At 37.6% G+C, this 13,152-nt stretch overlaps 1 long non-coding RNA gene across 11 annotated transcripts; it reads right to left on the bottom strand.

Moving 5' to 3' along the window:
* Positions 1–4,484: 4,484 nt before the first annotated feature.
* LOC113286727 lies at positions 4,485–12,572 on the bottom strand. Of its 11 annotated transcripts, none has more exons than XR_003329465.1 (20): positions 12,368–12,572; positions 12,166–12,238; positions 11,177–11,245; positions 10,952–11,072; positions 10,493–10,607; positions 10,279–10,350; positions 10,102–10,175; positions 9,126–9,248; positions 8,824–8,896; positions 8,659–8,721; positions 7,849–7,914; positions 7,203–7,312; positions 6,250–6,342; positions 6,092–6,169; positions 5,924–6,009; positions 5,749–5,814; positions 5,571–5,645; positions 5,055–5,142; positions 4,886–4,966; positions 4,485–4,520 (listed from the first exon to the last, which is right to left on the bottom strand). It is a non-coding gene; the product is annotated as an uncharacterized LOC113286727 (long non-coding RNA). The 11 variants fall into 11 exon arrangements; XR_003329462.1 differs by lacking the exon at positions 4,485–4,520 and adding an exon at positions 4,571–4,809; XR_003329463.1 differs by lacking the exon at positions 4,485–4,520 and adding an exon at positions 4,649–4,708.
* Between the last annotated feature and the right edge of the window lie 580 nt (positions 12,573–13,152).

Genomic DNA, 13,152 nt, shown 5'->3' with positions numbered 1-13,152 from the left:
TATCCTTTAGCAACTAAGCGAGACTTACGACGTTCAATTTCACCACTAGACTTGCGTTTGATACGAAATACCCATTTGCATCCAATAACATTCATAGAAGGATCAAATGGTACTAATGTCCAGGTACCATTACGAAGTAATGCATTAATCTCATCATCCGAGGAGACACGCCAATCTAGATCCTTATGTGCTTCTGAAATAAAAGTTGGTTCGCGAAGAGAATCACATACCAGAGTATATTTAGAGTTGGGTTTAAAAATTCCATCTTTTGCCCTAGTCACCATTTGATGTGTAAATGTAGAAATAGAGCTGGGAGTCGGTGCTGTAGTCAAACTAGAGGCTGATGCAGAACTGGACGTTGGAGCTGGTGCAAAATTGGATGAGGATGCAGAGTCGAATGCTGGTGCTGAGCTGATCATTGGCGCAAAACTCGATGCTGATGTTGAATTAAATACTGGCACAGAACTCGAGCAGGAAACTGATGCAGTAGTGGAAGTGATTTTTGGTGACAGTACGTGGCCAGAATTTGAGTGTTCTGGTTGTGTTGACAAAGACGGAACATTAGTTGAGACTGGTAGTGACAGTTGTATAATTGTAGTGGCTCTGGAGTCTGGAATCATTGGGAGTTGTACCAACTTGTGGTATCGGTGCAGACTGTGTAAAATTGTTCGAACCAATTGGAACTGCACAAGATGACAGCGACGGAGGAACAGTAGAATGTGTAACCGACACTGGTGGAGAAGAAATATAAATAGGTGAAGTAGAGTTTACCTGAGAAGGAGCCGATGCCGGTGAAGGTGATGATGCAGATGCAAAGGGAAAGGTAGTCTCATCAAAAACAACATGACGACTCGTAGGTATATGAAGACACTTGTAGCCCTTTTGAGACGGACTATAACCAATAAATACGCATGGAGATGAAAGTGGTTCCATTTTATGAGACTTATATGGACATAGATAAGGATAACATAAACAACCAAAGACACGAAGAAAAGTGTAATCCGGAGGAAGACCAAAAAGAGCTTCATATGGAGATGCATTATTGATAGAAGTGGAAGGAACACGATTCATCAGATAGCAAGCAGTGTAAAAAGAATCATACCAATACGAGGACGGTACAAAAGCCATGTTTAAAATTGTAAGTCCAGTTTCACGAATATGACGATGACGACGTTCTACTAAACCATTTTGTTCAGAAGTATGTGGACACGAAAATCTATGAAAAATACCAAGTTGCTTAAGATGCGGAGTAAGTTTGCGATACTCGAGTGCATTATCAGATTGAATTTTTTTAATTTTTCGATTAAATAGATTTTCAACATGCTTTTGAAACAAAAAGAATATAGAAAAGACATCAGACTTTTGAGACATAGGAAACATCCAAGTAAAACGACTAAACGCATCAATAAAAATGATATAATATATGTAACCTTCATTAGATATAACATGAGAAGGTCCCCATACATCGGAGACAATTAAATCTAATGGGTTCAAATAAATAGTTTTACTAGGATTGAAAGGTGACTAATGACTCCTATGTTCATGACAAGATGAACAAAAATTAATAGTCTGACTTGAAACTGGAAGAGGAAACTGAGAGACGACTTTACGAACTGTACGCATCATTGGATGTCCCAACCTAGAGTGCCAGTCTTGTAAGCTAGCACGTTCTCCTATGAAAACTTTAGGGGACTTAGACGAACCATCAAGTTGATAGAGACCACCCCTCCTACTGCCGCGAAGAAGAACCTTCCCGGTACATCGATCCTTCACAAGACGAAAATTCGGATGAAATTCAAACAAGACATTATTATCAGTTGTGAGACGAGAAACTGACAAGAGATTATGAGAAATTTTTGGTGCATAGAGGACATTACGAAGCTGCAACTTACGGTTGGGAGTTCCCAAAACAGAAGATCCAACATTAGAAATTGGAATAGAAGAGCCATTACCCATCTGAATTTGGTCAGGACCAGTATACTCGGTTGAGAACTGAAGACGAGAAAGATCATTCGTTATGTGATCTGTGGCACCACTGTCAGGTGTCCATGGAGGAGTTGGCAGCAAACCGGTATGAGCAGTATAGGCACGTGGTGCGGAAGCTGGTGGTTAACGATGCGGAGGACGAAAACTGCGATCAAATCGGTTCCAACAATCTGGGGCTTCATGATTGGGACGACCGCATAGCTGACAGGGAAGTTTGGACGGTGCTGGAGAACGCCCTGAAGCAGGGAACCGAGATGAACTGGAGGAGCTGGATGTGTTGTTAAACCGTTTCGGAGTTGCTGCTGCAAACTGATGCTGAGAGTTGTATGCGGCCTGGAACAGAGCAGGGGACTGAGACGAGTTTGAAACAGCATAACGAGCAGGTGCTGCCAGGTTGGCTACGGGCTGAGAGTTTAAAGCTTTCCCTTGATGTTCAATTCGTAGTTCAAAAGTGAGAAGAAAGGTAAGAATATATTCTACAGTAAGAGAACCCATTGTGGTAGTCAAGGATGTAACAATAGCATCATACGAGTTGTCAAGACCATCAAGAAGACAATGACGAAATTCTTTGTCCGTAACAGTTGTATTCGCAGCTGCAAGATTATCCACCAAGTCTCGAGCATGATTGATATATTCTCGCATGGTCTTTGAACCCTTCTTAAGAGCACATAGCTCACAATGAAGATGGTGAATTTGAGCATCATATTTAGAGGCATATTGAGCTTCAAGAAAGTCCCGTATTGCTTTCGAAGTTGTAAGACGATGAACATGACGGAAAATAGCAGGTGTAAGAGAGGAAAACAACCAACTTACCAGGATTTTATCCTGTTTTATCCATGAAAGATACGCCGGAGTAGGAGCTGCATCGACTACAGGAGATGCTGGACAGGGTTTCATACCAGTAATGTAACCATCGAGATCATAACCCTGAAGATATGGAAAAAACTGAGCACGCCATAGAGAATAATTAGTTTCATCTAGTTTTACAGTGATATGGTGAGGTTGGGAGAATTGGACAGACGACATAACAGAAGTTTGCAAAGAAGAACTGGAAGAGTCTATCAAAGACGAGGTTGTAGAAGAAATAGTTGAAGACTCTGTAGACATTATATAGGATCGAAAAGGCTCTATGGATACCAAGTTGAAACTGCTTAGGTTTTGATTAATTTAGAAGATGAGACACAGAAGACAGAATACGGTAAACAGATAAGACACTTCTTATTGATAGCAATTGTATAAAACAAACCGTAAAGGTACAGAGGGTTTATATACACAGACATTGCTTTAACTTTAGGCTAAAGTATTTCCTAACTTAAGATTTCCTATCATACAACTATTTCCAAAGAGTACAAACTCTTAAAAAAGAAACTGACGTGTATAACGTTGGGTCACGTTATACACGTATCTGATGTTGTGTTAACGGGGAATTATTTTGTATTCTTTGGTATCCGGAGTCCACAAACCAATAACTAAACTCCCCATGATTTTAATGAATACCAAACCATTACAACAACCAAAGATTTCAACACTTTCAACTTTGAATGGCCAATCAACCATCTCAACAACCTCACGAGAAGTTAACGATGACGGGTCATAATTTAAAGAGAAAATACCTGTTTCATATTTTTGCGTAAAAAGTATTGTAACGTTGTTTTTTCTCGTAGAATAATCAAGTCGCTTATTAATAAAATCAGAATTATGTTTAAGGAACCTGTACCATTTTTTGCATACGCACCTGAATCTCAATATAGCTTTTACCGGGAGACGCAACAGGATTTGCACAACAACTTCCTTTGGACATTTTTTTCTTTTTTGATCGGCATGAACTTCTTGTTGGTTTTGGGAAGCTTGAATCTCTGTTCGGATATTAAATGCCTAAACTGCGAGACAAGTAGTGAAGCTATGCGGTTGGGCTTGCGAGTACCCTAATTCTCAAAATGAAGGAGTTCTTGTGGTTTATAGAACCTGTCCTTTTCATAGCTAATAGTCGGTCATGTTATGGTTCTCTCTTCTCTGTGCTAAAGAAGATGTTGTGCATGGCAGCGTGGGAACCTGAGGTTGAAGCCACAAAAATAGAGTTTTTCTCCTTTAAATGCCGGGAAAATTACAATAGCTGTTCTTCAAAGTATACCCACTACTTGGCACTGTTCACTGTAAGTAAAGGCGTAAATCTACCATAAGAACTGCCCTGAGCAATATTTTGCTTCGATTCATACCGTGGTTGCAAGTTTTGTTGTGAAAACTCAATTTTCCTGACAAAACAGAGATTGCACTGCTCCAATGAAACCAACTCAATTGGCAAAACAACCAGCGATTCCTAGATATTATCACAAGGCACCTAGGTAGCGAAGATGACATACTACAACGGACTCGCCAACATAAAATAAGTAAGAGGCAGGTCTTACAAAATTACCTAGCTTCTCAATCTGTATTGCAATGAATGTATCTATTTTAGAAGTTATGATAGGCTTCAAAAATATGTTCTAGAGAAAAAATGAGCAACAGTTTAAAACATCTATTATGCTTTCCAACACCTGAAATTTGGTGATTATACAAACTTCATCAGATTTGTGAACGAAACAAGTAGCATCCAAGCAAAGATCCAAAATATGATGGAACAAACATAGAGCATTCATTTTCCCCGAGTCACCAACTGAAAAGGGTCAATATATGATGGAACAAACAAAGATCCAAAATATCCAGCACAAGGATTGAACAATAGCTGGGACACAAAAAAAACCATCCATGTTATGGACACAAGGATAAAAACACCTAGCCTTATCCAATGATGGGTGAAACCGGCACTCTCTACAGCAAGTAAACCTGGAAGTAACCAAGGAAGTAGGGAATATCACATTCATCAATGAATTCATGCAAACAGTGAAATACTGAAGCTTACCCAGGGAGTCCAAAATCTAGCCCCACATGGCACGAGTTGTACATCCCTCTTCTTGAAGGCATAATCTACAATCGTTTCATTCTGCAAGCGTAAAGTTGAAACTGTTATGTAAGAAAGAATTAACATATTGGTGATGAGTTATAACTTTAACAGGGGGAATTGCACAGACCTCTGGAACCATTATAGAGCAAGTTGGGTAAACTATGTATCCGCCAGATTTGGATCTAGCATCCACCAATGGCTGCAAGGACAGGTTGCTGCAACAGAAACAGGATTCAATAATTTATTGGGTTCATACACCGTAAGGAATAATGACAGAGACAAGAAACCAAGTAGAAGCCACTATAGTCTATAGAGGGTGATCCGGATAAGTCAGATGAATGAAATGTATATAGGAATGAGAAATTTATGAGGGAACAGAAATGCCAATTAAAATGACATGATAGTAGAAGGGTTAATTTAGTGCCCCGGTATCTAAGTTGAACCCAAGAAAACTTAGTTTTTGAGTTCTGCAGTCACAATTTAGCAGAATTGCTGAAAAATCAGAATATTGATATCCATGTCTGAGCTTACATGACTCCAAAATGGAGAGCAATCACAACGTTGAAATGGTCAAGTGGACGTCCATAATTCATAACTTGGATACTACAGCAACTTCATGTGCTGTCAGAAAGGAAGAATTTACCTTCTGCACGAACGAAAAAATTTATATATCTTCCAAACTTTTTGATCCTTTTACAGATTCATCATTAGACATAACCTGCATCATAACCCGACTCAATAGGCTCCTACATAATGACAAACATATAAGAGGAACAGCTACACGAAAGAAAGGTTCTAATGCAAAAGTCAAGGTCACTTACTCCAGTCTACTGCAAGGTGCATCCGATACCACTCGATCAACGGTGTTCATCCCAATACCTAAGGAGCTGAAATTAACAATCACATGTTATTAAATACCTTGAAGGTTGAGTTATACAAGGTCTCGAGATGGATCAATGATTTCAACTTTATGAAGATAACACCAAATGACATTACCTTGGTCTGTAGAGTGGCATTGAAATTTTGGTCAAATCCATCCATGAAATTGACTCCTCCCTGTGTGCTCTCTAAAGCGAGTAAACCTGGAAGTAACCAAGAAGGTTAAAGAAGTAGAGAATTACATTCATCAGTCCTTCATGCGAACAGTGGAATACTGATGCTTACCCAGAAAGTCAAAAAGTAGTCCACGTGGCACGAGTTGTACATCCTTCTCTTGAGGGCATAATCTGTAATCGCTTCATTCTGCAAGCAGAAAGTTTAGACTGTTATGTAAAAAAGAATTAACATATTGGATACAACTTTAACTAAGGAATTGCACAAACCTCTGGAATCATTATAGAACAAGTTGAGTAAACTAAGTATCCGCCAGATTGGGAACTAGCATCCACCATATCAAAGGCTGCAAGAATCAGTTGCTGCCACAAAAACATGAATTAACAGTTTATCAGGTTCATATACCAAAAGGAACAATGACAGAGACAAAAAAAAACCAAGTAGGAGCCATTAAAGAGGGTGATCTAAATAAGTCAGATGATTGAAATGTATATAGGAATGAGCAAATTAGGAGAGCAACAGGAATGCCAATCAAGGTGACATGATAGTACAAGGGTTGACTAGGGGCCCCAGCACCTAAGTTGCACCCAGGAAAACTTAGTTTTTAAGTTCTGCGGTCATCAATTCAGCACATATAATGGAGAGAAATCACGACTTTAATTGGACATCTATAATTCATAACCTGACAAACTTGTATACCTTCCAATATTCCATGTTCCAAAACATGGTTGGGTTATCACCAAAATGCATGTTTAGTTTTCAACATTTAATAACTGCAACCATTATTGTAGAGTGACATTGAAATTTTGGTCAAATCCATCCACGAAATTGAGCTTAACTCCTTCACCATATTATATTCTAACATGAGAGATGATGTACGCAACAAAGTAATATGTTATAAATAATATTCTTTGCAGGATAAAAACCTACTAATCTGAAGTAAAATACTATTCCCACTGAATAGGGAGATTTTTTTATATTTCGTCACTAACCACGTGAAGTGGGATAATGCAATATTAACCTAAAATAGTATGGGAAATGTGCATTTGTGGAAGCCATTATGAATGTCTAAGCATAGATTCACAATGTTCGATACTTAATAGACTTACTTTAACTCAATAATATTATTTTGGTAACTCAATATTCAATAATTAGATAAATCAATAATCCAAATTCGGTAAATAATGACAAGACAATAGCGATAGCGATAGCTCAAACTAACCTTCTTCCCGACGTAGTTAAAGACAATAGTGTTAGCCACTCCCATCCGTTGCAAATTTGCAGTTAGTAATTTGAGTCAAGATTCCTTTATCTCATTTGCACAAACAACTCCTGATGAAACAGACAAAAAAGAGAGTAAGAAACTGAGCATTAACATGCATCTGAAGGGGGTACAAACAAAACAACAGACAGACAATAAAATTTTGATGCATACAATGATATATTTGTCGAAAAGTCAGAAGTTAGTTTTGGAACTAAAGGTGTTTGGATGCATTCTCAGAAGTTGTTTTTCAACTTCTAGAAGCAAAAAGTCAGAAGTTAAGTTGGCAACAAAAATTGGGATTGACTTGTATAAGTGAAAAGGCAAACTTTTTGCTAGTGACTTCTGTGATCGACTTCTGCTTCTGGTATCCAAACATCCTCTCCTTGAGAGTTATTTTTTGACTTCAAAGAAGTAATATAGCCAGAGAGTGTGTTTGGATACCAAAAGTAGAAGTCAATCCCGGAAATCCAAAAAATAAAAAGGTAGCTCTATAAAAAATTCAATAGAAAAAAAGTGAATGCCATGATTGTATATGCACACCTCATAAAATGTAACTAGATTAAAAAAAGGTTTCTTGTACAGAATCCAACTACTATGTAGTCACCTATTCTTAACTTCAGGTATTGTCCCTCTATCCTGTCACGAGCAGCTCATTACTGACCAACTTTTTCTGCAGAACTAAACATTGGAAATTTGAATAAACGCATTACTATAAATAAAGAAAAATCAAACACATTTGAAATGCTCAACCGGACTACATTCTGTTTAGTGTTTATCGACTAGTCGACATGTGAGTTTTTGACAAATTGTAAGACACACCAGAAAAACCTGAATCCTTGCCCAGGGGTATGTTCAACTTTTATCACAAACATTCACCATTAAAGATTAGATTTAGCATATTAGCATGTTTCATGTGACAGTGGAACCTAATGAAAACCTTAAAAGTAAATGTCACCTAGTTGGTGCTAATTCATTTATAGTGAAAGCAGGCCATTTAATAGAACTGTATCAAGCTAAAATATTAGGGATGACACGTACTTTATTGGAATAAGTGAGCGACAAGCTACAAATTACCGTTCTTAATAAGAGCTGCAATTTAGGTTGCTTTTACACCAAATTGCAAAAGCAAAATGTTGGTTGAACAGCATGAGATGTACATGATATGAAAATTTCTAGGAGATGCGAACCGTTCAAGAAGATTACTTCTTTCTACAGAACTGAACACTGGAAATTTGAATAAACATAATGTAAACTAAGGAATTGTCAAACACATTTAAAACCCAAACTAGAAAAGTATGCTCAACTGCACTACATTCTGTTTAGTGTTCCTCAATGGTGAATCAGTATGAAAACAAAAGTCGTAATAAACTCAGAATACACCAAGAACAATGTGCGGTTTTTACGCGATATTTACCAGCCTATCATTTTCTTCAGGATCAAGGGCCATAACAGGTAAAAAGGAGGTTGCACTTCACAGCTGCGTATGAACAAAATGTGAAAAATCATATGCATCCTAAAATTTACAGCTGAACAATTTTGCAACATTGTCATTGGCTAGTTGCAACGAGAAAAGGATTACCATGTAGTGACCAGCCATGTATTCTGGAGTAGCACCAAAGGGAACTTAGAGAATCATAAACGACCAGTCCAACCTGTTATATAACCAGCCATGTATTACATAGGTGAGCCAAATACAATAACCAGCCATGTATTACATAGGTGAGCCAAATACAATAACCAGCCATGTATTACATAAGTGAGCCAAATGCAAAATTCGGTCAACACCAATAAAAATAATCCCCAAGAATACACCAGGTTAAAACTACTACACAGTAAACAAAGAATTAACATGAAGGACGAAGAGTAAGAACTGTGCTTTACCTCTGATCCGAGGTCTCATAGCTGACACTTGTAGCGTTTGGGATTTGTTTTTCTTAGACAGCGAAAAACCAGATAATAAATGAAACTAGCATCCACCATACAAATGGCTGCACGGACCGATTTCTGCAACAGAAGCATGAATAAATAATTTATCAGGTTCATGCACCATATGGAATTACAATAGAGACAAGAAAACCAACTAGAAGCCACTCTAGAGGGTGATCCAGATAAGTCAGACAAATAAAATGTATTTAGGAACTAGCACATTAGGTGGGGAACATGACTGCCAAATTGCCAATCAAGATGACATGATAATGGAAGGGTTAATTAGGTGGCTCGGTATCTAAATTGTCCCCAGGAAAACTTAGTTTTTGAATTTTGAATTCTGCAGTCACCAGCCCATTTGCTGAAAGGTCAGGAAATTAATATCCCGCATTGCTGAAAGGCCAGAAAACCTTAATCCTTACCCATGGGTATGTTCAATTTTTATCACTAATCTTTAATTCTAAAGATTAGATTTAGCATATTAGGATGTATCATGTGACAGTGGAAACCTAATACTAAATAGGTAAGAAAATAAAAACCTTAAAATCAAATCTGAACAATAAAAAAACCAATTTGGAGCTAGTTCATTCGTAGTGAAAGTAAGCCATTTGATAGAACTATAGCAAGCTAAATTATTAGGAATGAACAGGTACATTGTTGGAACAGTAAGTGACAAGCGCACACTACTATTCTTCATAAGAGCTGGAATATAGGTTGTTTACCACTAGGTGCAACCCTCAATGGAGAAAATTAAATAATAAGAGATAGGGTATTAAATTTAAAGAGCAAACTGGTAGTTGAACAGCATGTAATGTACATGATATGAAAAGTTCTAGGAGACGTCAACAGTTCAAGAAGACTACTTTTTCCTAGAGAAATAAACAATGGGGGGATGAAAATAAAAATCGCAATAAACTAAGAAAATACTTACGCCATATCTACCACTCTTCCATTTTCTTGAGGAGCAACGACCAGGACATGTAAAAAGGAGCTTGCACTTTACAGCTGCATATGAACAAAATTTATAAAATCACAAGTATCCTAAAAGCTACAGCCGAACAATGTTGCAACACCGTCATTGTGTAGTTGCAAATGATAAAAAGATTACCATGTAGTAACCATCAATGTATTCTGGAGTAACACCAGTGGGAACATGAGAATCATATACGACCAGTCCAACCTGTTAACAGTGAGACAAATACTCAAATTAGGTCAGCACCAATAAAAATAATCCTCAAAGTTATGCTGGGTTAAAAGTTTTAAACTACTAAACAGCAAATAAATATCAACATGGAGGAAGAAGGGTAAGAACTGTGCTTTACCTCTGATTCCAGGTCTCACAGATGCTATTTGTAAAAGTATATGTTCTTAGACAGCGAAAAACCAAGAGAAAATGAAACTAGCATCCACCGTATCAACGGCTGCAAGGATCGGTTTCTGCAACAGAAACATGAACCAACAGCGCATCAGCTTCATGCACCATATGGAATAACGACAGAAAAAAAAAAAAAAAAAAAAAGACGGAAGCCACTCTAGAGGGTGATAGATAAGTCAAATAATTGATATGTATATAGGAACGACCAAATTAGGAGGGCAACAGGTGCCTCAAACCTCAGTATCTAAGTTGCACCCGGGAAAACTTAGTTTTTGAGTTATGTGGTCATCAGCACATTTGCTGAAAGATCAGGAAATTGATATACATGTTTGAGCTTATATGACTCCAAAATGGAGAGGAATCACAACTTTCAAAGACGGCCAATTAGACATCCATAATTACTTACCTGGATATTAAAGCAACTTCCTGCGTAACAGACACGAAGCATGAACCTTCTGCAAGAACACGCAATTTTGTACAACTTCCAAACTTTTTGACGCTTCAAGTGATTCATCTTTAGATATAACCTGCATCATAACCAGACTCAATAAGCTTCTATATAATTATGGAAACATATAAGAGGAAAGCTCCATGAGAGAAAGGCGCCAATGCAAAAGCCAAGGTCGCTTACTCCAGTCCCACTGCAAGGTGCATCCAATAAAACTCGATCTACGGTGTCCATCCCCAATACCTTAGGGACCTGAAATTAATAACTACATGTTATTAAATTCCTTGAAGATGAAAACTGTCTCCCTCCAATAAGTTGTACAATGTTCCAAGATGGATCAATTGAAAAGAATACCACCAAAACGCATGTTCAGTAATTCAACGTTGTGTAGAGTGCCATTGAAATTTAGTGAAATCTATCCATTAAATCAAACTTAACTCCTCCCCCTTGTGGACATGTGCCATATTATTTTCCAGCAACAGAAAAGATGTATGCGAAGAAGTTATATGGGGTAAATAATATTCTTTACATGATAAGAACCTACTAATCTCAAGTAATATACTATTCCCACTGAATAGAGAAACTGTTCTAATATTTCATTACTAAAAGACATGAAGTGGGATTCTGCAATTTTAACCTAAAATAGTTAGGATTTGTGCATTCGTGAAAGCCATTTCGAATGTCTAAACATAGATTCGCAATGCTCCATCCTGTCAGTAGCAGCTCATCAGCAAGTAGCGCAGTATGTAGACAAAGTCTGGAAACTAGTTTTTGACTTGTCAACATGTGAATGTTAGACAATGGGAAGACACCAGAAAACCTTAATCCTTGTTCATGGGTATGTTCAATTTTTTCCTTTAAAGATTAGATTTAGCATGTTTCATGTAGCAGTGGAAACCTAAATAAGCAAGGAAATAAAAACCTTAGAAGTACATGTTAAAAAAAAAAAAAGGACCTAGTTCATTCGTAGTTAAAGTAAGCCATTTAATAATACTATATCGAGCTTAAATATACTAGGAATTACAAGTAACAGTAAATGACAAGCGCATGCTACTATTCTTCATAAGAGCTGCACTACAGCTTGTATTTTGCAGCTGCATAAGAAAAATGGAAAAAATCATAAACATCAGCCGAACACAACAGTGTCATTGGCTAGTTGCAATGAGAATTACCATGTAGTAGGCAGACATGTACTCTAGAGTAGCACCAATGGGAACTTGAGAATCATATACTACCAGTCCCAACCTGTTAAGCCAAATACTGAAATTAGGTCAAAACCAATAAAAAAGAATCCCAAAAATACACTGGATTAAAATTACTAAACAGTAAATAGATAATCAACATGAAGGAAGAAGAGTAAGAAATGTGTTTTACCTTTGATTTTCATAGCTGCTACTTGTAGAGAGAGAGTGAATTGTTTCGCTTACAGAACGAAAAACAAAGGAACAGATGAACCTTAACAGTTAATTTACTCAAATGAAAACCCTAAAAATTAATTGATTGAAGAACAAACACTATGGCAAGTGATGAAGTTTCTACGGAGTTCGCAAAGATGCAGATCTGTGATTGGAAAAGAGAGAAGTTTTGGTAAAATGACTAGAAGTACATCTGTCGCGGGCACGTTGTTTTCGACTCCTTTTTCCTCGTGACGTGGCACTCTATTAGACCCTTCAATTTTAGGAAACGGACAGTAGGTCCCGGATTGAATCCGAAGTAATACACTTACGGCAATTCACATGGCAATGGCGGAATTCATTTTTTTGTTGAGCCTTATGGATGGCCAAACTGATTTTTCCACCAAGAACTCGGCGATTGATGATTAAGTGTCTGAACTTCATAAACACGCCAGCACGTGAAGGTTAAACGCCAGCGGTGGAAGCTCGAGCGCTGGCGTTAGGAACATAAACGCGACGCTCGAACGTAGAGCGCTGGCGTTTTTGCTACAAACGCCACCGGGTAGTTTTTTAAAATTCAAATTTCACTTTTTACCTCTATAAATTACCATCATCTTCAAACAGTTCCCTCACGCCCTTCTAAAATTTATTTCAATTTTTTAGTTTATTGTTGGTGAAATGGCTGAAAAAGCGATCACACTTTTTTGCGATGCAAAACTTGAAGCTGTTGTTTCTAAGATATGTGGGAGTTTTAAAAAGATTGAA

The sequence above is a fragment of the Papaver somniferum genome, chromosome 1 (genome assembly GCF_003573695.1).
Source record: "Papaver somniferum cultivar HN1 chromosome 1, ASM357369v1, whole genome shotgun sequence".
Taxonomy (NCBI): Eukaryota; Viridiplantae; Streptophyta; class Magnoliopsida; order Ranunculales; family Papaveraceae; genus Papaver; species Papaver somniferum.
This window is presented reverse-complemented; position numbering and strand designations above follow the sequence as displayed.